The following is a 23,142-nucleotide window of genomic DNA, read 5'->3' as shown; positions in this document are numbered from 1 at the left end:
CCGTAGAAACAAGTTCATACGGAACTCTATATACATTGCTCAGTAGTTACAAAGACATTTGACAAAATATATGCATATTTTGTATTAATAGTAATCCACTATATTGTCAATATTTGTATGTCTTTTGTTATTCGAAGAACAATGGCACTATCATTGAGCATTCCTGATTTTCGAAGTTTGTCACATTGGACAATTTATTGGATACTAGTATAATAATAGTTTACCACCCCTACATGAATTGAAAGCATAAATGTGAGCTTATACATGTTATATCAACTTATCAAATTATTTCGAAAGTGACTGAATATATTTCTTTCTATGATAAAGCAAAATGTTTAATTAGGCATATTTTTTTTTATTCTAAAACGGATATTTTCGAACTGAAAACATTTACAGTAGGGATATTATTAGTTGCACAGTGTGCTAGTGACATAGTGATAAGTTCACCCCATGCAGATGCCAGACAAATGTCATGGCAACAAACGGGAAACCGGTAAGGACATACTTGGATTCCAAACCGATACCGCTAAAGCCCTGCTGTTTTCCTAGTACAAGATAGCCGAAAATCCTCCGATAAAGGATATCGGAAAGAATCTACCGATCCAATATAATAGATTGGTCTGATAGTTTAAAACATGGAAACTATCTATGGATCCCATGTGCGCACATGTCTCAATCAATCCGGAAAATATCTGCAGAAACCTTCCCCAACAAAAAAATATAAACCAAAACATAAAATATACGATGTAAGGATTAAAATTTATCCATGAAACCAATTTGACAAAGCAATTTCAATGATGTTGAAGGATTCTCTCTGGGAAGAAATTCACGTCCTTTCTCATCGGCATGCAAGGGTTGTAATAAAAAAACCCAGGACGGGTTCTAACAGAAATATTTTGAAAGCAGAGAAATCTGTGCAGAACCAGCATGACTTTATTAGATGACAATACGAATAGTACAAATACAGGCTAAAAAATTAAGGCGTATGTAATTCAATTCAGTCACGGAATCGTGGATGTCGCGGATGTGTTCTAGTACCTGTATAATCATAAATATAGGGTTTCCTTATTAACGAATGGCTCAATCTACATGAAGTTGATTACACTTGTATTTCACATGATGATGGTCATTCACTTTGTTTTACAGTTATTATATCAATAAAGCTATGTGACGTTCCTGTATGAAATTTAACTGATATAAAGTCACAGATTCTAATATATAGTGTAAATATATAGATATAGTATAGCATGATTTCATACAATTTTAATACGTTGATTTTGATTTCGGTAAATTCAAACATTGCTATAAACGGTGTTGATTTTTGTCGAACTTGCGACATTGATGTCGAAAAAGCGAGAAACAGCGTTCATAGATTTCGTCGTCGTCGGCGTCAACATTTCGGGTTCAGTCTGGGGTTAAAGTCTTATTTAGACATCAATAACTTTGTCGAACCTTCATGGAATTTTAAGAAATTTGGACAGAAGCTTGTTTATGACCAAAATACAGTATCAGAGCGAAATTTTTTTTAAATAACTATTTTCCTTTTCCGTATTTTACTGATAAATAAACTCATCATAGTTACCAGTATTGAAATTTTGTAAATTGAAATAAATGGACTTAGTTTTTTTATACATTCATATTCAGTCGGAGGTTAAAGTTTTTCTGTCATCAATAAATTTGTCAAACCTTCATGGAATGTAATGAAATGCGGACAGAAGCTTGTTTGTCACTAAAATACAGTATTCAGAGCAAAAATTTGAAAACATTTATTTTTATTTTTCCGTATTTTACTTATAAATGGACCTAGTTTTTTTTTTACAGTATTCATATTCAGTCTGAGGTTAAAGTTTTTCAGTCATCAATAACATTGTCAAACCTTCATGGAATTTAATGAAATTTGGACAGAAGCTTGTTTGTCACTAAAATACAGTATTCAGAGCAAAAAATTTGAAAACATTTATTTTCATTTTTCCGTATTTTACTGTTAAATGGACTTAGTTTTTTATAGTTAACATTCATATTCAGTCTGAGGTTAAAGTTTTTCAGTAAATAATAACTTTGTCAAACCTTCATGGAATTGAATGAAATTTGGACAGAAGCTTGTTTATGACTAAAATACAGTATCCAGAGCAACATTTTGAAAATATTTATTTTCATATTTACGTATTTCACTGTTGAATGGACTTAGTTTTCTTTTACATTTAGATACAGTCTGGAGTTAAAGTTTGTTAGACATCAAATACTTAGTCAAACCTTCACAGAATTTTATGAAACTTTTTTTTACGATTAAGAAATAATGTCTGAAGCAAACTTTTGAAAAGACCTTTTCATTTACAGTATTTTTCGTATAGACTGACTTTTACAGAGAGATGATTTACAGACAGTCTTGGATAAAAAATTTTTGACATGATAAGTTTGTTCACCTTGATGGATTCTTATGAAACTTAGACAGAAGCTTAATTTCAAGACCAAGAAATAGCATTTAAAGAGAAAGTTTGATTTTTTTTTTAAATTCTGTATTTTACTGATAAATGGACTCACTTTTAAGTCAACATTACACTTTTACACTGACAGCAGCAATTGTAGGCGAAACACAGGGTTCCGCGGAACCCCTTCCGAATCTTTATTATTGATTTTCGTGCTTAATCTGTGCTGAGATTGAATGATTTTTTTTTTATGTATCTTATGTAATTCAATTGATCGAAATAATGAAGGAGGGTTGAGATTTAGAAAAAAAAAACAGTTAAACCTCGCCACTTTTTATGCAATTGTCCCAGTCAGAACCTTTGTCAGTACTTGATTTTTTTGGGGTCTTATTTTAATGTTTTTGGTCATTTGGGAAATTTTGTTTTCCTTTCAGGTCTTTGTTTGTCTAAGTTGAATAAATCCAAACTTTGTTTTTAATTTGGACATTTAAGAATTTCCCAAATCATCTATTTTTGAATACCATTTGTTGATTTGCAGATGTATTGAGAAATTCTATTGTGTTGTCGGTTTGCTGTTTCAAAGATGTTTATCCCAGATATTCTTTAATTCATAGAATACATAATCCCAGTTTTGAACAAAAATTGTAGAAATGAAGACAGTTTTCCCTCTTTTCTTTGTTATTGAGTTATTATCATTGGTTTCGCTCATTGTTGAAGGCCGTACGGTTACCTACACGTATAATTGCTTACATCTAGGGCATGTAGTATCTGGTAGATTGTGGTCTAGTTTGCAATCATACCACATAATATAGAAATTAAAATTCAAAATTTATTTCAATAAGAAATAATCATGAACTTCGTTAAAGCAGATTGAGGCTTTTCAATTTATGTAGGAGAGGTAACTATTAAAAACAACACGACGGGTGCCACTGGTTAAACAGGAACTGCTTACGCATCCGGAGCACCTGATATAACCCCAGTTTTTAATGGGGTCCCTGTTTCTTTAGTTTTCTATGTAGTTTTTTGAAGTCTTGTTTGTCTTTTTGTCGTCTCTCGTTTTCTTCCTTTCGACTTGTAAGATTTGAACCTCATAAATCAAAATCATGAAAAAGTTGAGAAAACTTCCTGTAAAGAAGTGTGCAAGTTTAAACATAAATCTGGTATATATATGATAATCATTTTCGAAACCAATGCAACCGGAAAAACTATCAAATCCAAAACTATTAGAGTGACTTCATATGAATAAAGACTAAGAGGTTTATATTTGGTACTAAACTATAAAAAATCGACCATTAAAATGATCATTGGTTTTCTGTACTTATCTTTATATCGTAATGCTTTCGTCCTTATTGGAAAAAAGTGTTGATGCACAATTCTTGAATGTCACATCTTTCGTAGACTCGGAACGATTAAGAGCTTGACGTATTTCCTTATACAATCGTCTTATGTTCAAAACAGTATGTTGAATGAGCCACAGAGTAATATTAGCCTCAAAATGTTTCGTATCCTTTACTTAACCCTTGCACTTTCCATTTCTACGTAGTAAATAAAAATATGCCCCTACATATGAGGTATATATATCTCAGTTGATACGATATTCCAGAGCCTGCGTTTCCAATCATGATTTTATTTATAGAGGTTGCTGCTTAAAAGGAAGCTATTGAACTAATAAATTATAATGGTAAAGTTTCAGTCATCCCTATGGAAGTTTTACGGGCGCCATCATGAGTTTGTAGACCGTTATTGAATATCTGTGTCATAGATGACCACGGATATGATCCAATTGTCGTAGTCCATTTTTACGCGATTGTTACATGACCTAAAGAGATTTAACGCCGAATCTGTAATTACCATGAGCAACACGAAGAATTCCCAATGTGTGGCAGGGTATGCTTACCCTTCTGGAGCACCTAATATCATCCTTGATTTTTTGTGGGGTTCGTATTGCTCAGTCTTTAGTTTTTTATGTAGTGTTTTTTGTCATTTTGTAGTTTTGTGTTATTTTCATTCCAGACTCTAGTCATTATAGAGTTTAAAATATGGTATAAACACTGAACCAAGATGCATTCTTGTTAGTCTTTAAGGGAAATAGATGTATATTGTTGAATAAAGTAAAACTTCTTGTCTGATGACTTATTTTTTTAATTCAACTTTTAACACGAGGCAGTATCATTAAGGCTCATTGTTCTGAAAAAGAAAACAGTAAGATTACTTTTTGTTCTTGATATGTTTTCTACAAATTAAGTAGACAATCACTGTCTATAATATGCAGTACTCAACATTCATGTATTGGTATTTAGAATGAATTAGGAATACACAATGTCTCCATTTTATGTATATCATATTGTATCAAAACAGATTAATTGAGTTTTTGTTTGTTGTATGGTGTAAGTGGGAATGTGGGAAATGGGTGCAATGGAGAATGAGGAATGATGGAATGGTGTATGGTGAATATAGAATGATTTAAGGGGGCACAAGGAATGGCGTATGAAATAATCAGGAATGTAGTAAATGAGTAACAAGGCCCATTTAATTGATCACGTTATAATTCGGTTCTTTTCAATTTTTCCAATTGTACAGAAAAAAAACCCCACAAAAATAGATAAAACCATCTTTAGCGTGCAATAACTCCTCTAAGGGGCCAATTGACGATTTCAACCAAGCTGGCTTATTTGTCGATCTTATTTTGCTGAACATTTGTACAATTAATAGAATCACTCTACCTGCTAAAGTTTCCGCTAAAATGCAAAAAGGGTCAAAATCATTATTCAAAGGCAATTACTCCAGACCTATAAAGGGTCAATTGAGGCTTTCGGTCATGTAGAACTATTTGTATATCTTATTGTTCTAGTCAATTGTTACTGTTTACAATTTCCCTCTATGTGTTATTGTTTTCAAAAGACCAAAAGCTTCGAAATTTTAAGCAGAAAAAATACATTTCAGGGGCACAAATTCCAAATGGGCTGTCCAAAGTTTCTGAAAATTCAATAGGATGAGACATAACCTTGATCTGCTGATTTTTGTTCTACCCTGTATCAGTTTTGCTCTAATTGTTTTAGTTTTGGAGATTTAAGCCAAAACTATGAAATTTGCTAAAAATAGATACCAGGGGCAATAACACCAAAATCGGTTATCTGATTTTTCTAATAATTCAATAGGAAAAATGTTGACCTGTTGCTGTTTTTTATCGTTTGTCAGTTTTTCTCTAACTGCTCTAGGTTCCTATAAGCCACACACTGCATTTAAACCTATGTTCTATTTTAAACAACAGCGACCTTGTTTGTTGATTGATTAAATCCCCGAATACAATTTTTAAACTAGATTCCCGTAGAAATATTCAGGTAAAGTTTGTAACAATTGACACAGTTGTCCCAGAGAATCTTAAAAAAAATAATTTCAACGACAGAAAAACGGGCGACGACGACAAACGTGAAGTAAAAAAAAATGAAATGTTGGCTGTGTCACCTGAATATTGTACAATATATACAACTGGATTAGAATAAGTTCTAGCAGCAGACCCTTTCTGAGTACTAGGATTATCTATTTTCTATGCCAGTAAAAGAATCTAAATAAACTAATCAAATCCCAGGCCTTTCAATAGGTAGATAAATATTTCGTAGATACAAAAATCAATCATTTGCTTTGCCGAACCTCAAAGATTTTTTAAATACAACAGTTCAATTTTACTCATCGGCATGAGATGTGATGTAATCATTATTATCTATGCATAAAAAATTATTGCAAGATTATGGAAGATGAATGAAGACTATTATGTAGTACCAAGTTTAGATATTAATTTTTCCATTAAAGATTCTGATAATATGGAAAATGCTTTAAATAGTTTCCGGATGAGTTATTATATATACTATATACATTTTTATCAATATTTTATATGATTGTCTAAATGATAAATGTTTAATTGACTTCTTTTAAAAAAAAATTGTTGAAATTAGCAATCCCAGCACTCAGTTTGTAAACATGTTGCATTTCAATGTGGTATTATTGAAAGGAGCCAGTTCAGTTGTCGAAGGATTCCATAATAAAAAATCAAGTCTTAAATGCACTCAATTAAATGCAAATTACAAAAAATGTTTAATACACACTTCGTCAAGATACAATATAAAAAAGAAGGTGTGCTATGATTGCTAATGAGAAAACAACTATCCACCAGTGACTTAATGTAGTAGATGTAAGCAACTATAGGTAACCGTACGGTCATCAATAATGAGCAAAACCAATACCGTATAGTAAGCTATTAAAACTTCGTAATGATAAAAAAAGCAATAAACGAAACAGAAATATGATAGACAGCGACCAACGACAACCACTGAATTTGAGACCCCGAATTGAGACAGGCACAAACAGAATGTGCCGGAGTAACATGTTTGCGAGCGTTCAACCCTCCCCTTATGTGGGACGACTGTAGTGAAACGGCACAACATAAGAACAAATTCTAAATATCAGTTATAAAAGGCTTGACTCATTAGATCTACACAAAGCACATAAAACAACTAACAAATTGACGAAAGACACAAAGTACCGATCTAAGAATACTTACTGAAATCTGGTTCAAAGCTAATTAAGACCTATTTGAAATAAATTTTGTATTTTATAAGACAGGCTGTTATTAAGTTCAAATATATACATCTCACTTAATCTAAGGGGGAAATTGGACTAGTTATATATGGTTATTCTCATTTAAATTTAGTACACCCTTTCTGTTATGCATCATAAAATATTGTCATGTCATGACGATTATTAGTTATACTAACCTTAATGTTAAACCTTATGGCCAGTTCCAACACACACAAAAGACAGAAAAGCATCGTCCATGTTTCTTTCCATTCTTTTTACAACATTTTTTTCACTTGCTTTTCATAAATGGCAGTAGGCAGTGTTTAGAACACTTGAGAACCCGTACACTGTTTTTGGGTTCCGCCCCTTGCACTTCCATCACTGAAAATGTATGTATGTATGTATGAATGTGTGTACGTGTATATGTATGTATGTATGTGTGTGTGTTTTACACGTAAATTTTTTCGTAAAAATCCAAGATTGCAATAGGTTTCATGAAATTTTAGTGATTCAACATAAAATATTTTAACGAACAATTAAACCATTTTAATCCTCGTTCTCTCTTTTCTTTTAGATAGACTAACTCTTTTTTGATTTTAGCATACATATATGAAAATAATTCATAATTTGTAGACCAAAACGTAATTTCCTCGGCAACATAATATAAATAAACTGACTTAGAGATGGAAAAATATCAATAACAGCGATTCTCCTTTGCGTTTGTTATTTTAATTAAAAAAAAAAAAACAAGAATGTGTCCATAGTACACGGATGCCCCACTCGCACTATCATTTTCTATGTTCAGTGGACCGTGAAATTGGGGTCAAAACTCTAATTTGGCTTTAAAATTAAAAAGATCATATCATAGGGAACATGTGTACTTAGTTTCAAGTTGATTGGACTTCAACTTCATCAAAAACTACCTTGACTAAAAACTTTAACCTGAAACGGGACAGACGGACGAACGGACGGACGGACGAACGAACGAAAGAACGAACGAACAAACGGACGCACAGAACGAAAAACATAATGCCCCTCTACTTATTATGTTTCATGAAATGACTCATCATATCCTTTTTTCTTTCTATTATAGAAATAAAAAAAATTAGGAGTAAACGCCAATTAAACATGTACCTATCAATGAAAAAAACCAAATAAAACATTCAACCCAAAGAAATATTCAAATAAGGATTGCAATAGCTTTTTAGGATATTCATTCAATCGCACTGTTAAATTAAATCCATTTAATTTCCCGTATAACGTAAAAAACGATGTTTAACCGTGCGCTTAAAATGTTCAAATCTTATATATAAAACCTTGAAGGTTCACTCACGACAAAGTCTTTAAATACATTTCTTATAAGTGTATGTCATCTGGGTTACACTTAAGTTATTCTACGTAAACTATTTTTAAAATAGATGTTTCCTGTTGCAATTGAGTCGTAAACGTTATACATGTACTCAATCGATTAAAAGTTAATTATAATGTTTAGCCTCCAAATAAATACTACCTAAAATGATCATATAATTCACCATTCATCTCTCTCTTACTCTCCGTTGAATAATAAGCAAATATAATCATTTGTAACGTTGATTTATAAATTTTGGGCCTTTTTTAATATGCTTCTGCAATATGCCTTATGCCCGGTAAGGACTTGTCCGCGGGTTTGAACTTAAGTAATATCAAATCAGTCCAGCAGTTACTGCTGACTTTTCCGGAGCGCCTGATTCCCTCCCCTATTTACGATGAGGTTCTTGTTGCTCTAGTTCTAGAACTATGTTGTACTTCTGTTTTGACTTTTGTTTCTTTTTCCTTTTGGTCATCGTGTTGTCTGTTCTTTAATTAAAATTTCGATTTTCCTTCCACCTTTTTTGTCGTTTTTTTTACTGTTCTTCATATACAAACACACTTTTGATTATGAAGGACAGTATTTAAAATTAGAAAAAAAACATACAAAAGCATGTTTTATGATCGATCCGAACTCATGATGAACTGAATATTAATGTGTGTAATACCATTAAATATTTTTTTTGTAAATTTTAAGTTACTTAATAATATTAACTATTAAGATAAGGAAATGTGTTTACTCACCACATGAAAAGATCAGAAGTAAAACAAAAATTGCTCCAACAATTGTTATTTTTTTCATATTGAAATGGTTTCCTAAAAAAATATTAAAAAGATCGTACATGCATTTTCTAATGTAGTGTTGTTACACAACTGTAAGAGGAGTCTTGAGCGCTAACAAACATGTTTAACCCTGCCACACTTTTTGTGTGTCTGTCCTCAGCGAGGGGTTCTGTTATCCAGTAGTTGTCGTTGGTTGCAGGATGCCATTATCATGATTATGTTTTTTTCGTTTATTGTTGTATAGTAAAAATTAGGCCGTTGGTTTTGTCCTGTGGTCTTCAATGGATAGTTGTCTCATTTACATTCTTACCATATATCATTACTTTTAACTTTAGCATCCAAGAATTTCTTTCCTTTTTGTTCCTGAGATATACATCTTAGGATGTATTAACTTATTGCCGTTGCCATTAAATGTATTTCCGTTAAACAGTAGTTAGATAATGTAATAAAAGCTAACTAGAATTTTAAATAGAATCCTTTACATAACAGATGATAAAACAAAAGTCATTTAAATATAAACAGTAAACAAATGAAAGACTACTTACCTTAATTTTGCTTTTTTACCTAACGTATACAGGTCAGATCTATTTGATGTACAACGTTTTGCGTCTGAATTTATAGTAGACTGACTGTGTGTTTAAACATCAGGATAAATAGTTATTGTTTCATTCATCATATGATCATATGACACAGAGAAAATAAAAATAACACATTATTAATTGTGTGCATGCTGTTTATTTTTTCAGTTTTTCCTTCTATAAACATTATTTTTTTTGGAAAACAAATTTATTACACAATTATATGACGCAACAATGTAATTACTTTACAAAATATTTAGTTTACTTTTTCACTTTTCAAGTGGAAAAACTCAACAACCTTTTGTTTCAGAGGGATACATATAATATGCCACATTACTTTGCAGTTAAAACAGATAAAATTTTGGAACAGCGTCATAAGGGGAATAATTATACTCGTCACACACACACACCGCTCCCCCCACACATATATACACATACACATATATATAAATATTTAAAAGTCGAAAGTCAATGGACGTTTTGAATTTACTTAGGGAGGAATAAAAACGCTAATAAAGGATATGTAAGCCTTCCGTTCCGTTTGTAAAAACATTTTAATGGTTTCTGTTTTCATTTTTTTCGGGTATTTTTGCCTTTTTTTTTTTTTTTTATTTTTGCTTTTTGTTTTGTTTTTTTAGATTTTTTTTAGGGGGAGGGGGTACCGCATTAATGTAATTTCTATTGATCCATGAATCTATAAAATTTTAAAAGTTCCAATTTTCCTTGTAATACTGATTTTTTGGTCATTTTACGTTACATAATACTTGACCGAGATATTTCTTATATAATTGTTTTGAGATTAATGGGATATAAGTTTCCTGGTTAGATTTTTTTTCTGGCATCATATCATACATAGTTAAATGTTTTAATTTTTTTCACAGTGTGTCCTTCTAAAAACATGCATTTTGTTTATTTTAATACTTTATAACAAAATACAAAAAATTCTTCACACATATCAATTTATCAACCAACTTTTGTTTAACCAGGTGAATATATCATGCTACGTCGGTTTGTATATGAAACATTTGAGAAAGTTAATAAAGTCCTATTTCGGGACAGTGTCATTAAGGGGTAATTACATTGAATAGTGTAGTTTATTCGTCCTGAAACAACTGGTAGAGGATATAAAACCTCCTTTGGTATTGGAGGACACAATATTGAAATTCAAAGGACTAATACACATTCGAATTATAGCAAAGCTAGTTAAGACACGTGTGTGTACAAAAACAGCGGTTTACGATCAGCGAACAGACACAAACACACAATCACATATACAAGGAGGAACAAATCTATTATAAATACCGACAGTCTATGGCCGTTTTGAATTAACCTAGGGAAGAATATAAAAGGTAAAAAAGGAAGATGTTATAGAAAGATATCATTTGAACCAATTATGCACCCTAAAAGAAAACTTTGAAGTAGACAAAACCACAACTTTGTATCTATAGTCTGGCTCAAGGGTTCCTGTCCGCCTAAAACACAGTACAACTTTTTTTACCGCTATGATTTATCAAATTTGACCTAGAAATTACATTCGAAAACTGTCACTCCATTCATTTTAACATTATTCATTTACTAACCGCTCCACTGCTCATCATTTACCGCCCACTTTCCGATCCTTACGGAGGTTTAATATTGTTATGTCGGCCATTTTCCGTCTCCTGGTAACAACAGGGAGTCGTTGTTTTTTTTTGTTTTTTTTTCATTTAGCCAGTTGTATTAATATACATCACACCGTCTGCATGCTCCAATAAAAGTACAATTGACTGTACAGATGGGTGCGGTCCTAACCTGTACACAAGTTAACTTAAAGCAGTCCTTACGACTGCTCTATAGGTTAACTTCGGAAAATTTTAGCAGACCTGTAAGTTAACTTTATCCCTAGCAGACCAGACCTCATGTCTGGCTTTTTATGACTGCTGCAGACCAGACCTAAGGACAAGTTTGCTAGAGCAGACCTGTTCCCAGGACAGGTCAGCTCGACCAGACCAGACCTGTGGACAGGTCTGCTTGACTAGACCAGACCAGACCTGTAGAAAGGTCTCCTTGACCAGACCAGACCTGTGGACAGGTCTGCTTGACCAGACCAGACCAGTGGACAGGTCTGCATGACCAGACCGACCTGTGGACAGGTTTGCTCGACCAAACCATACCTGTGAACAGGTCTGCCTGACCGGTCCAGACCAGACCAGACCTGTGGACAAGTTTGGACTTAAACAGAGCAGTCCTGTCGGTCATGGGGACAGGTCTGCTTTTTAATCGGTCCTATGGGTATTCTTTACCACGTTGATACAAACAATAAAAGCAGTCATGTTTAGAAGTTAACTTTGGATCATGTTAACTTTATCTTGAAAGCAGACCAGATCAAAGTTAACTTGGGACCAAGTTAACTTTATCTTGGAGGAACAGACCAGAACAAAGTTAACTTTGGATCATGTTAACTTTATCATGGACCAAACCAAAGTTAACTTTTATAAGAACAGGTCTGGTTCTACTGTTGATAGCAGACCTGGTCATAAGTTAACTTGCATGTAGGACTGCTTGTGGCAAAGTTAACTTCGTCCAAAGTTAACTTTAATTCTAGACACGGACCTGTCCTGAAGTTAACTTTTCGGGCAATCATTAAACAGTCCTAGGTCCAAGTCTGCTTTTTAAGTTAACACAAATTCTGTCCTAGGACCGGTCACAGCAGTCATAAAACCGGTCCTAAGTTAACTTTAACCAGTCATAATGTCTGTTTATAAAGTTAACTAGCTGTATAGGTTAGAACTGCACCCATCTGCATGTAAGCCTAACGTTTGCAGCTACGGACTCCTCGTTAGAGGTCGTATAAAGTAATTATTTTGTCAATGTTTACACTTACAATACTTTAGCGAATGAGTTTAAACGTGTGTGGCATCAATTCTGTTTAAAAAAATTTAAAGCTTTAGTTTTCATTTTTCTTTCTTTTTGTTTGGGGGTGGTTGGAGATGTGAGGGTGATGGATGATTACGGTCTTAATGTTATTCTATTATAGAATTTAAAATTTTCAATTTTCCTTGTAATACTGTTGATTTGGTCATTTTACAATAGATATTACAAAAACGGGATATTTCGAATTTTTACAACTTTCTTGGTAAAGTGTTTCCTGGTTATTTCTTTATTTTTTCTGGCATCATATGATACAGAGCAATATGTATGATTTTTATACAGTGTTTCTTTCTATAATAAAATTGAGAATGGAAACGGGGAATGTGTCAAAGAGACAACAGCCCGACCAAAGAGCAGAAAACAGCTCAAGGCCATCAATGGGTCTTCAACACAGTGAGAATATTTCGCACCCGGTGGCGGGCTTTAGCTGGCCCCTATTCTAAAATGTATACTAGTTCAAGGGAATGGACGTCTCACCAAACTCCATAACGGTGTTAAACATGTTTTGTGAGATTTCAACCCTCCCCCTATACCTCTAGCCAATATAGAATAAACAAACACACAGCAATACGAACAGTAAAACTCAGTTTAAAAGAAGTCCGAGTCCGATGTTAGAATAGGTTACAGAAGAAACTAAGCAAAATGGCAATGATCAACATAAATTAACAAAGGACTACTAGCAGTTACTAATATGCCAGCTCCAGACCTCAATTAAACTAATTGAAAGAGTGTGTCTTCATCATATGAAAATCAAGCACAATCCATCTCGTTAGGGGTTTAGTATCATACCATCATAAAATATACGAGAAGCACATAACTCGTATCATGCCAACAACTGGTTTTAGAATAAATGTGTTTATTTCCGATGCAAAGACCCTATGAGTGAATCAATATTAATTCTAAAAATGCCATCTTTAATGACCTGACAATAGTATCGTAACTATATCCCTTTTAAATAAGTCTGTTTAAAGGTTTGGTTAGCTTTTGAGGTGAATGAACATGCATTTTGTCTTTTTTAAGAATTTATAACAAAATACAAAAATTTCTTCACACATATCAATTTATCAACCAACTTTTGTTTAAGCCAGGTGAACATATCATGCTACGTCGGTTTGAAGATAAAACATTTAAAAAAGTTAATGCAGAGCGTCTTAAAGGTGTTTCACATTGAATAGTGTCACTAACTCGTCCTTACGCTACTTGTAAATGTTAACAAAGCAAACACACTTTGTTAATGATGGATTAACGTTTGAAATTCAAAAGAAACATATACACGAAGGAATCATAAAATAATAGTACACGAAAGTTTCGCTTAATGTCCTGTGACCGATGCTCTATTATGGATTTAGCTTTATCAGGAACGCTCATACCCAAACAATTTAGGACATATGTGCGCACAAGTAAAGGCATATGCGACCAGTGAAAACGTAAACAAACAAAGAAAAAACTCCCACCAAATCTCAAACAGTTTATTACATGTGTTTTGAGTCTTTTATAAAGCCGTTGTGTAGCTTTAGAACCAGACTCGGAAAGTGATTCGACTAGTTTTCCTCCATTCCTCCAATGAAGTTTCGTTGTACATATTAGATAAATTTAATATCAAAGCATCATGTCTTGTTTATCATTTGTATTGAAGAAATTTAAAATAGATGTCGGACTCTGAATTTGAAAAAAGACTAAATATCATAGGGGGGGGGGGGGGGGGGGAGGGTCTCAAAATAATGTGTACGGTGATCTATAATTGATTAGATCCACTTCATTTGGACTCTGTTAAATAGTTTGTCTCATTGGCAATCATTCCACATTTCCTTATTTTATATTGATACTAATTAATATAAACCATGATCAGTTTATATCTCAAAATAAAATAGTTGGCGTTATAAAGAATATAAAATTTTTAATAAACGGACCATTGGCGTTGACAACTAACAGTAACAATAAGAATTGTTATAGATTAAAAATAATTCAATAAACACAAATAATTATTTCTGTGTGGATATTGTTTTGGCAGTTCCAGAGAGAAAATGGATTAAAAATACCCTATGATAACACAAGTGTCAAAAATATACCTCCTATGTGTAAAATAGCACAAGACAGAAATCACCCCTCTGTACACGTAATCTCGGCAAAACAACAGTTCCTTCAATTTTATATTTGCAAGCAATCTGCAAACAGCGGAGATTACAAATTCACTTCGGTTGCAAGAAGTTGCGGGGACTCCTCTCGACATTATGTTATCCCCACCATACAACCGGCAGGGTAAATATATGTGCCCGAGGGAAAAAGTTCTTAGTCCGTTTATTGTCTCCCTAAACTACCAAATGAATAGGGTTCCATAGAGTCCCTTTCAACGCCAAACCTTTCCCGCTATCACTGTTATGGGAGGAAAAATTGACCAATATCTAGTATAAATGTATCAAGTGCATGTTGCCTGGATGTTATTTAGAAAGATACTAATTCAGACATATGACAGGCCGGGTTCGCCATATCTGAATAAATCTAACTCTTTGACTTTTATTAAGGGATATCTCAATATGCATTGAATTTCTAGTGCCATTAAAGACCTTGTAGTGCAAAGGATTCTTAGGTCTTTATGTACCACGCAGTACAGCCTTGGTAAAGTTTCTGACAAAATTTATTTCATGTGAACCTTGATTCTTATGACAGATTATTTAATGTTCTAGATTAATATTTTTGTTTTCAATATCATTACGTTATTTGCATTTAGCTGTTCAAATATAATATAAAAGGTGATTCCCATCAGGTGGACTAGCAGCGCTTAGTTGAAGATCTGCCAAGATCACATCCGATAATGGCGATGATACGGTACTAGAATCAGATTTATGTTTTGTTGTAAACTCGCCTACGCGTAGCATAGCGAATAATGCTAGAATAAATGGCGATTTTAATTAAAGACATTTAAGTAGAGAATCAAAATCTTGTGATGGCATGTTAATATGCCATAGAAATGATCGGGAACCTGTTGTCTTTCTGGGGGGGCCTTTTATGTAACCAATAAGGCATTTTAGATATATATCATCCTCTAAACTAAGTACATTGTGACAAAAGGATTTATCACTTATATAAGATCGAACCGTATCTGCAATTAAACATGTTAAACGCTCCAGAGAAAAAAAAACTAATCTATGAATTCTACTGACTGTTCATCAGTAACTGTTCATACTTTTTTTCAAAATAAATTAAAGTTGAAATGAGTCTAAACAGATCTAGCTCTTGAATAGCTAGAGACCGGAACCAGGAGCACTGGCCGAGAAGGTGCATCAGCTATAAGATTTTTACTCAGACCCCTAACTGGAAAAATTTCTTAAAACGTAATGTTAATGCTATTTGTCCCACGCTCCAGATCTCCTCTCATTAAATCAGACAAGTACTGAATGGTCTCTCTTCAAAATCTATACCTCTGCCTTAACTACTCATCAGTAAATTCCGTTTCAAGAGGGTTAAAACCTCTTCTTACCACAGGTGCTTGAAACAAAACATTGACTGCAATCTTAGATTAAGGTTAATCAACCGATTAAAATTTAATCAACCTCAATGAGGTCGATTAAATATAACGACACTTTGACAATTTTAAACGACTTAAATTTAACGACAAGTTGAACAACATGTTAAGGCACTGATTAACGCAGTGATTAGTAAAATTTAACGACTCTTTTAATTTAAAGACAAGTTGAACTATAGACCCCTGATCTAAAGCTAGTAAAATTTTCCTCTTTCTATAATGAAAGGTAAAATATTCAAAATTAATTTCATTTAAATCGTCCAATTTTGTTTCAGTAAGACAGAGTAAATCATTACATTTCAATAAATCCTTAAAACACCGTGTACAACGCCACATGCGGGGTGTTGGCTATATTTGACACGGGGTGGCTGTTTTGAAGCGGAGATACATTTATTGGTTTTAAAGTTAATTTTTCATCGAAATGTAATGTATCGCTCGGGATGTCACATTTTGCGTCTCAAGGGGGTGAGGCATTTATTAAAACAAGGTTATATTTGCCTATAATTCGGTCTTTATCTGATAGTTTGCAATTAAAACATACATACTCTCTTATGATGACTCATTACATACTTAAGATATTTCAGTTAGCTCATATTTAAGTTTCTGGAGTAATGAGCAATTTCAATGTTAGAAACAGAGAAAAAGCCTCAAAATTATTTTGTTTTGTACCTGAACATGATTTGTTTCCCTTTTCAGGTACTACATGTATCATGGTTAAGAAGAAGTCACAGCTATGGGTTATATTTAATGCACCAACCATTGAGCAACATCACAGAGCAGACCTCCGTACCAGATTTGCCCGAAGGCACTAAACTTCATCAAGTTTCTTCACCCGTTTCCTCTGCAAAGCACACGTGCACGCCTTAAAAAGGACTTACATTCGATTACTCACTCCAGCAATACTAACCGGCATCTTACAAATGACAATAAAGCTTCAAGAAAATGACATATCAATTCTAAACTATTTCAAAACAGCAATTAAAAATGTAAAGAACATAATCTGGCCACTGATTTTCTTTCATTCATCCAAATGGTAGAAGAAAACAAATTTCCATTAGACAATATTCTTTCTTTTCCTGGAGACAGTCAGAGTTATGTTTAAGAGGATAACATCTGAAATGTTGTATTGGAAAACTACAAGAGGTTTTGAAAAACTAGTTACAGACGTTTTCATACATGAAGCTTTATTGTACATGTCATTTGTAAATATAGATGCCGGTGAGTATTGCTGTGGAGTGAGTAAGCGAATTCGTGTCTGAGTTGTTCCATTTATGGAGTGCACGTGTGCTTTGCAGCGGAAACTGGTGAAGAAATTTGATGAAGTTTAGGTGTTCGTTGCTTCTAGCATATCTTGTACGGAAGTCTGCTCTGTGATTTTCCTCCATGTGTTGGTGCATAAACCCATAGTCGTGACTTCCTTCTTCCTAACCATGATAGTATCTGAAAAGGGAACTGAATCATGTTCAGATACAAAACAAAATAATTCTCTATTTCTAACATTAAAAATGCATATTACTTAAAAACATAAATATCGGTCAAATCAAATACCTTAAGTTTGTAATGAGTCATCATAACAGAGAAGTTGTGTTTTGATTAAAATCTATCAGATAAAGACCGAACTATAGGCAATCTATCCTTGTTTTCATAAATGCCCCACACCCTTGAGACACAAAATTTGATACCCCGAGTGACACATTACATTTCGATGTAAAATTAAATTCAAAAACCAATAAATATTGATAAATACGAATTAATTTCTATATAAATCATACGGGAAAAAGTCGCCAAAAGGAGTTTTTTATTCTGAAACTTGCATATGAAGTCTCAAAATCTCCAACACGGAAAACGGTGGAGAGGTTTTTAAAAAAACGGAGTACTGGAAAACTCTGCTTCTGCTTGCTGGAAATAGATTATGGTGGTCGGTTCCTACCGTGCAAAACATTATTTGGTGCTAACAATTCTCAAAAAAGACAGTTTGATATTTTTACTTATCTTTGATCGCTTTTTCTCCGCTTCAAAACCGCCACCCCCGTGTCAAACATAGCCAACACCCTGCATGTGGCGTTCTACACGGTGTAAAAGCTTGATACAGTAGTTTTAGTTTTAATCCACAAACTGATTCAATGACAATAAATGAAAAATGTCTTTATCTACATCATTAGAGTTAAAATACTATTGTTTGTGTGAAGATCAGTTCCATCTGAATGATTAAACAATCAGTTATATTGTCCGTTAAACCTTCACGGTTTACCTAATATGGTAATCTACATCTGGGAGGGGCTCGATAGGTGCGGTCGTTGTTCTGTTGGGGACGTCGGCGTGATGGTTCTTTCGGTCGTGCGCCTTCCGGTTCTTGTCGATGTTGATTTCCATGTGAACTTCAAGCAATCCAATTTCTTTACCGTTAATAAACAGCTTGTCTTGTTTAAAGTCTATTTTCTGTCCTTGCTATTTGGCTTCCTTGTAATACGGCCAGATAAGTTTGCGGCGGTCATTGACCTCTTTCGGGAACTGTTCATTTACATGAAATTTGGTACCTTTGAGCTTACGAGCAAAAGATCTGACCAATTTGCGATTTTGGAAATTTTGAAATCTACACACTATTGGCCTGGTTATATAAATGTCTCTGTCATCGATTTTAATTTGTGATTTTTTTTTCCAAATTTACTATTTAATCCATTTTCGTTTCTGTTTTCATAAAGTTCTTTATACGCCTATATGCCTATAGTTCGATCTTCTGTTTGTTCTGATGACTAATTTTCGAAAAGTTCTGGTATGCCTGAGAACACAAGGTTTTCCCTCATTGACCTTATTTGTAAATCTACATTGTCGCCCTTGTAATTCGTTTATATCTGCCCTCAGACAATCGAAACCGTTAATTATTTCACAGTGTGCACTTTTGATTATTTTGGTGATTGTTGTTTTCAGATATTGACTCTCAGATTACCAGTTTCAAAATTTTGGTTTATAAACTCCATACTTTTTTCAACTTCATCAATTCGTTTTGAAGCTTTCTCAACAGTCTGTGTCAAATTTTTTACACTAGTTTCAAAATTTCTGATCTTTTTGATTAATTCATCAATAAATATTTAGTCAACTTTCTGTACCAAAAGGTCAATTTTATCACCGGATTCGCTGCCTTGATTTAAAGTGGATTGCATAATTGGAGGAGGCATCAAGTGACTCGGGCTCTGGGAGGGTACGGCATAATATCCTGACATTGGAGACATCTGGTGAAAGACCGGAGATGAGAAAATTTGTTGAGGCTGAACAAAGTGCTGCATATTTTGTTTTCCCTTTATCATTTGCCCGAGGGCATCATCAGCCCAGTAGTCAGCACTTCTGTGTTGACATGAATTATTTTGATATGATAATAATTATAAATTAACTGTTTATAAAACTTTGAATTTTTCGAAAAACTAAGGATTTTCTACCCCAGAATATATTACCTAAGCTGTATTTGACAAAACGTTTCAGAATTGGTCCTCATTGCTCTTCAACTTCGTAATTTATTTGGCCTTTTTAACCTTTTTGATTCGAAGTCACTGATGAGTCTTTTGTAGACGATACGCGCGTCTGGTGTACAACATTTTAATCCTGGTATCTATGATGGGTTTATTGACAAGAATCATTAGAGGTCATATTAGAAGTTAATATAAGATCGGTTATGTTATGTATTGGTATTCAATGTTTATTTACATTTTGAACGTTGTGAGTACCACTCTTTTGCGTTTGTTTTTGTGGTTTCTCATCGCTAACATTTTGGTCTTTCGAATTCTTCCTTTTTCGAGTCTTTTTTCCACCCTTTTTTGAATTCATACAGCATCAGTCAGTATATTTGTACATTCACTTGAATTAATTCTCACGATGTAGTTTTAAAGACTAGTTCATTTTCATAATTTTTCGTTATTATCGAACAAAAAAGTTACGTCCATACTGTTCACACATGCGCAAGGATTTTTCATGTTCGGAGTTCCCCTTTTGATGACAAGCCCACAGAAGCAACATCATTTTTCTATACATTGTCAAAAAACTATTACTATGTCATTGATAGTGTTCAAGCATCATCGCACACATGTTTGTCGAATAGGACAGCTCATCGGATAAAAGTGACAGATATCCACGCCTACATTAAACCGATGTCCAATCAACTGCCTTCAGAAACATGAATTATATGATATCAAACATCTTCTTCTTCTTCTTCAGTTTCAGAAAACCATAACATACTGATGTTTACTTTCAGGCGCATGCCTGGTAAATGTTTCCAATTTATAATTTATTAAGAATTATTAAACGTAGATTTACAAAATTTTCAGTTTTTCCATAATAATATCTGTGTTATGTTATATATTTGTTATATTATCAATTTTTACAATTTTTCTTTGTTTTTAGATTTTTCGTTTTTATTTAATAAACATGGATAAAGTTAGAGAGATTTGGTTGCGTATTCAATATTTAAAAAAAAAATTATAACTTGATAATAAAATTTCCACCTAGCGCAGATTGGAACAAGATTTGGAATAGTTCTATATCCGTACTAAAAATAATTAGCAATTGTTTTCTTATTAAAAAATCAAATATTTCTTTAACCTGTTTGCAATCGCCCCAAAAAACCATTTACAGTGTTACATAGATGAAAACGAATGCTTGTCTCTGATCGTAGGCCGTTCAGCGAACAATATTACATGAAATGCAGGATGATATCAATCGTAAGCAAAATAGAAAGATTTAATTTGTAAATCAGAGCATTCCTTAAATTCAACATTCAAATCATTAGCAGCATACGTAATTTGATTTATGAATACGACTGATGTACTGATATTCTATCTAACAATTAGTATTGGTAGTTTCGGCAGCTTGCTCTCCCCGAGTGCGGGAGGAGTTTTGTTTAACAACCCAACATGCTCAATCTAGATTGGTATTTAATTTCTTTTCCACAAGCACGCAGTTATTGTGAGTACAGTTGGAACACAGGTTAATTTGGCTCAAATTTACAATAATGGCTACTGGTAGATATAACCTATTACCGATAAACGCTCACCGTTTCAGTCTAGAACAAAGCACTGCATATTCATGTCACTTTTGTGTTTTTCGACACAAAAGTTAAAAGATTTGGATAAAAGGTTATAATTATAGCATAATGAACTGCATTTTCACTGAATCCAGCTTTAACTTTCTGTTGAATCAGTTGAACATCTAAGTGGTCATCGATGCCACTGGACGTTAAATAGTAACCAATCCATCTACGACGATACAATACAATCAATGTATTTCTATCAATCTTATATGTACAGTAAAAGATTTTTGAATGTAAAAGTATGATACAAATACCTTTAATTTAGGGGACAACTATGTATTTATGGATTGGGGTGGGGGTGTAGGAGGAACATCTAATTTTCCCATGCGAATTCTTAAATTTCCCATGGGAAATATACTTTTAATCAGCTGCAGTGACAACAGTGACATGTTGGGACATGTGGGAAAATTTGCTTTTTTTTTCAATCATCCATCACTTGGTAAAAAAAAATGTTATCTTGTAAAACAAAAAGTCAGATTTGCCAATTCTTTAATGACAAATTTGTCCCGTACAGTGTTCTGCTACAAACCTAATAAAATATTACATTACTATACCATGCTTTCATGTCAGAGATTTCTCACTAAATTACGTTGACGACTCCGATGTGGGATACTGATAAAAAATATTGCAAGATTGTAGGTACCTATAATTGCTTATACCTACGTCATTTTAGTCTCTGGTGGATATTGGTCTCAATTATCTTAAATACCAAATCTCTTATTTTCATATCAATAAGATTGAGGTTCAGATACAGAATCAGCGGTATCAAAAATGTGCTTAGTTCCTAACCATGTAGCATCCCCAAAAATGTTCTTTTTCAAGTTGAATTTTATATAGCATTGCCAATCGCGAATCGTTTCTTCTGTCAGAGCGGCTTCGTCATTCAAGGTGATTTAACATGTTAGCAACGTTTTAGGGGTTTCTGTATTTGTTGGTTACAAAAAGGGCAGCCCTTCTTCGAAATTTGTCAATGCTGTCTACGTGTTGTTGTAAGGAAGGGTCCCAAACTGAGCAAGTATACTCTACTGATGGTCTTACTAAGGGCTTATACGCCTGCTTTTTTATTGATGTAGAACTGATGTGCAGGGTCCACCTTTATAGAAAGCCTAGAGTTATATTAGCTTTCTTGCATTTATTGTGTATGTATACATCCCATTCAAGGTTTGAGCTAATTGTTACCCACAGATATTTTTCTGTTCTAACGTGTTCTAAGAATGATTGTGCAATGTGTAGTAAAATGTCGTTTTTTTTCTGGTAACTGAAATAACATTACATGCATCAGAGTGGAATGCCATTTTCAACGTAGTTTCTCATGTTGCCTATTTGTCAAGATCGTTTTGTAATGTAGATGCATTAAAATTAAATTTAATTACCAAACGAACTATGGTATCAACTGCCAATAGACACACGTTAGATTGTAAAACCGTTTAGAATATTGTTTATGGAGTAGAGGAAAAATCTAAACTTGGTCCAAGAACAAACCTCTGTGGAAACCCTAACTCTACTGTTACATAATCAGATTTTATCCCTCCAAAACTACTGCTGGCTTGCAATTACTTAAAAAATTTCGTATCCAGAAAGTTGATTCCCCTGATTCCGTCTTGGTGAAGTTTATCAACAAGAAGAGTATGAGAAAATTTATCGAACGATTATGAATAATTCACGACCAAAATATCTGTGTGTTTACAATTTTCCTATTAAATGAATCATCATCTATAAGATGTAATAATTTTGTTTCATGTGATTGACCTCTGCGAGATCTAATGCTGTAGGAGATGTAAGATGTTATAAGTGTCTGCATGTTCCATGGTGTGCTTAAAAGGGAGGCGAAAGATACCGAAGGGACATTCAGACTCATAAGTCGAAAATAAACTGACAGCGCCATGGCTAAAAAAATAAAAGAGACCAACAAACAAACAACAA

The 23,142-nt window shown here is 33.5% G+C and overlaps 2 long non-coding RNA genes across 2 annotated transcripts in view; one reads left to right on the top strand and one right to left on the bottom strand.

Annotated features, from left to right (window-relative positions):
• The window catches only part of LOC127724362 (uncharacterized), a 55,326-nt gene that overhangs the window by 3,312 nt on the left and 28,872 nt on the right, over positions 1–23,142 (top strand). The window lies entirely within an intron of this gene.
• On the bottom strand, positions 4,545–9,799 carry LOC127724358 (uncharacterized). The gene is made up of 4 exons (XR_007992457.1): positions 9,677–9,799; positions 9,093–9,164; positions 7,199–7,382; positions 4,545–4,613 (listed from the first exon to the last, which is right to left on the bottom strand). It is a non-coding gene; the product is annotated as an uncharacterized LOC127724358 (long non-coding RNA).

The sequence above is a fragment of the Mytilus californianus genome, unplaced genomic scaffold, assembly GCF_021869535.1.
Source record: "Mytilus californianus isolate M0D057914Y unplaced genomic scaffold, xbMytCali1.0.p SCAF_14, whole genome shotgun sequence".
NCBI lineage: Eukaryota > Metazoa > Mollusca > Bivalvia > Mytilida > Mytilidae > Mytilus > Mytilus californianus.
The sequence above is the reverse complement of the archived record's forward strand: the minus strand, read 5'-3'. Positions and strand labels throughout refer to the sequence as shown.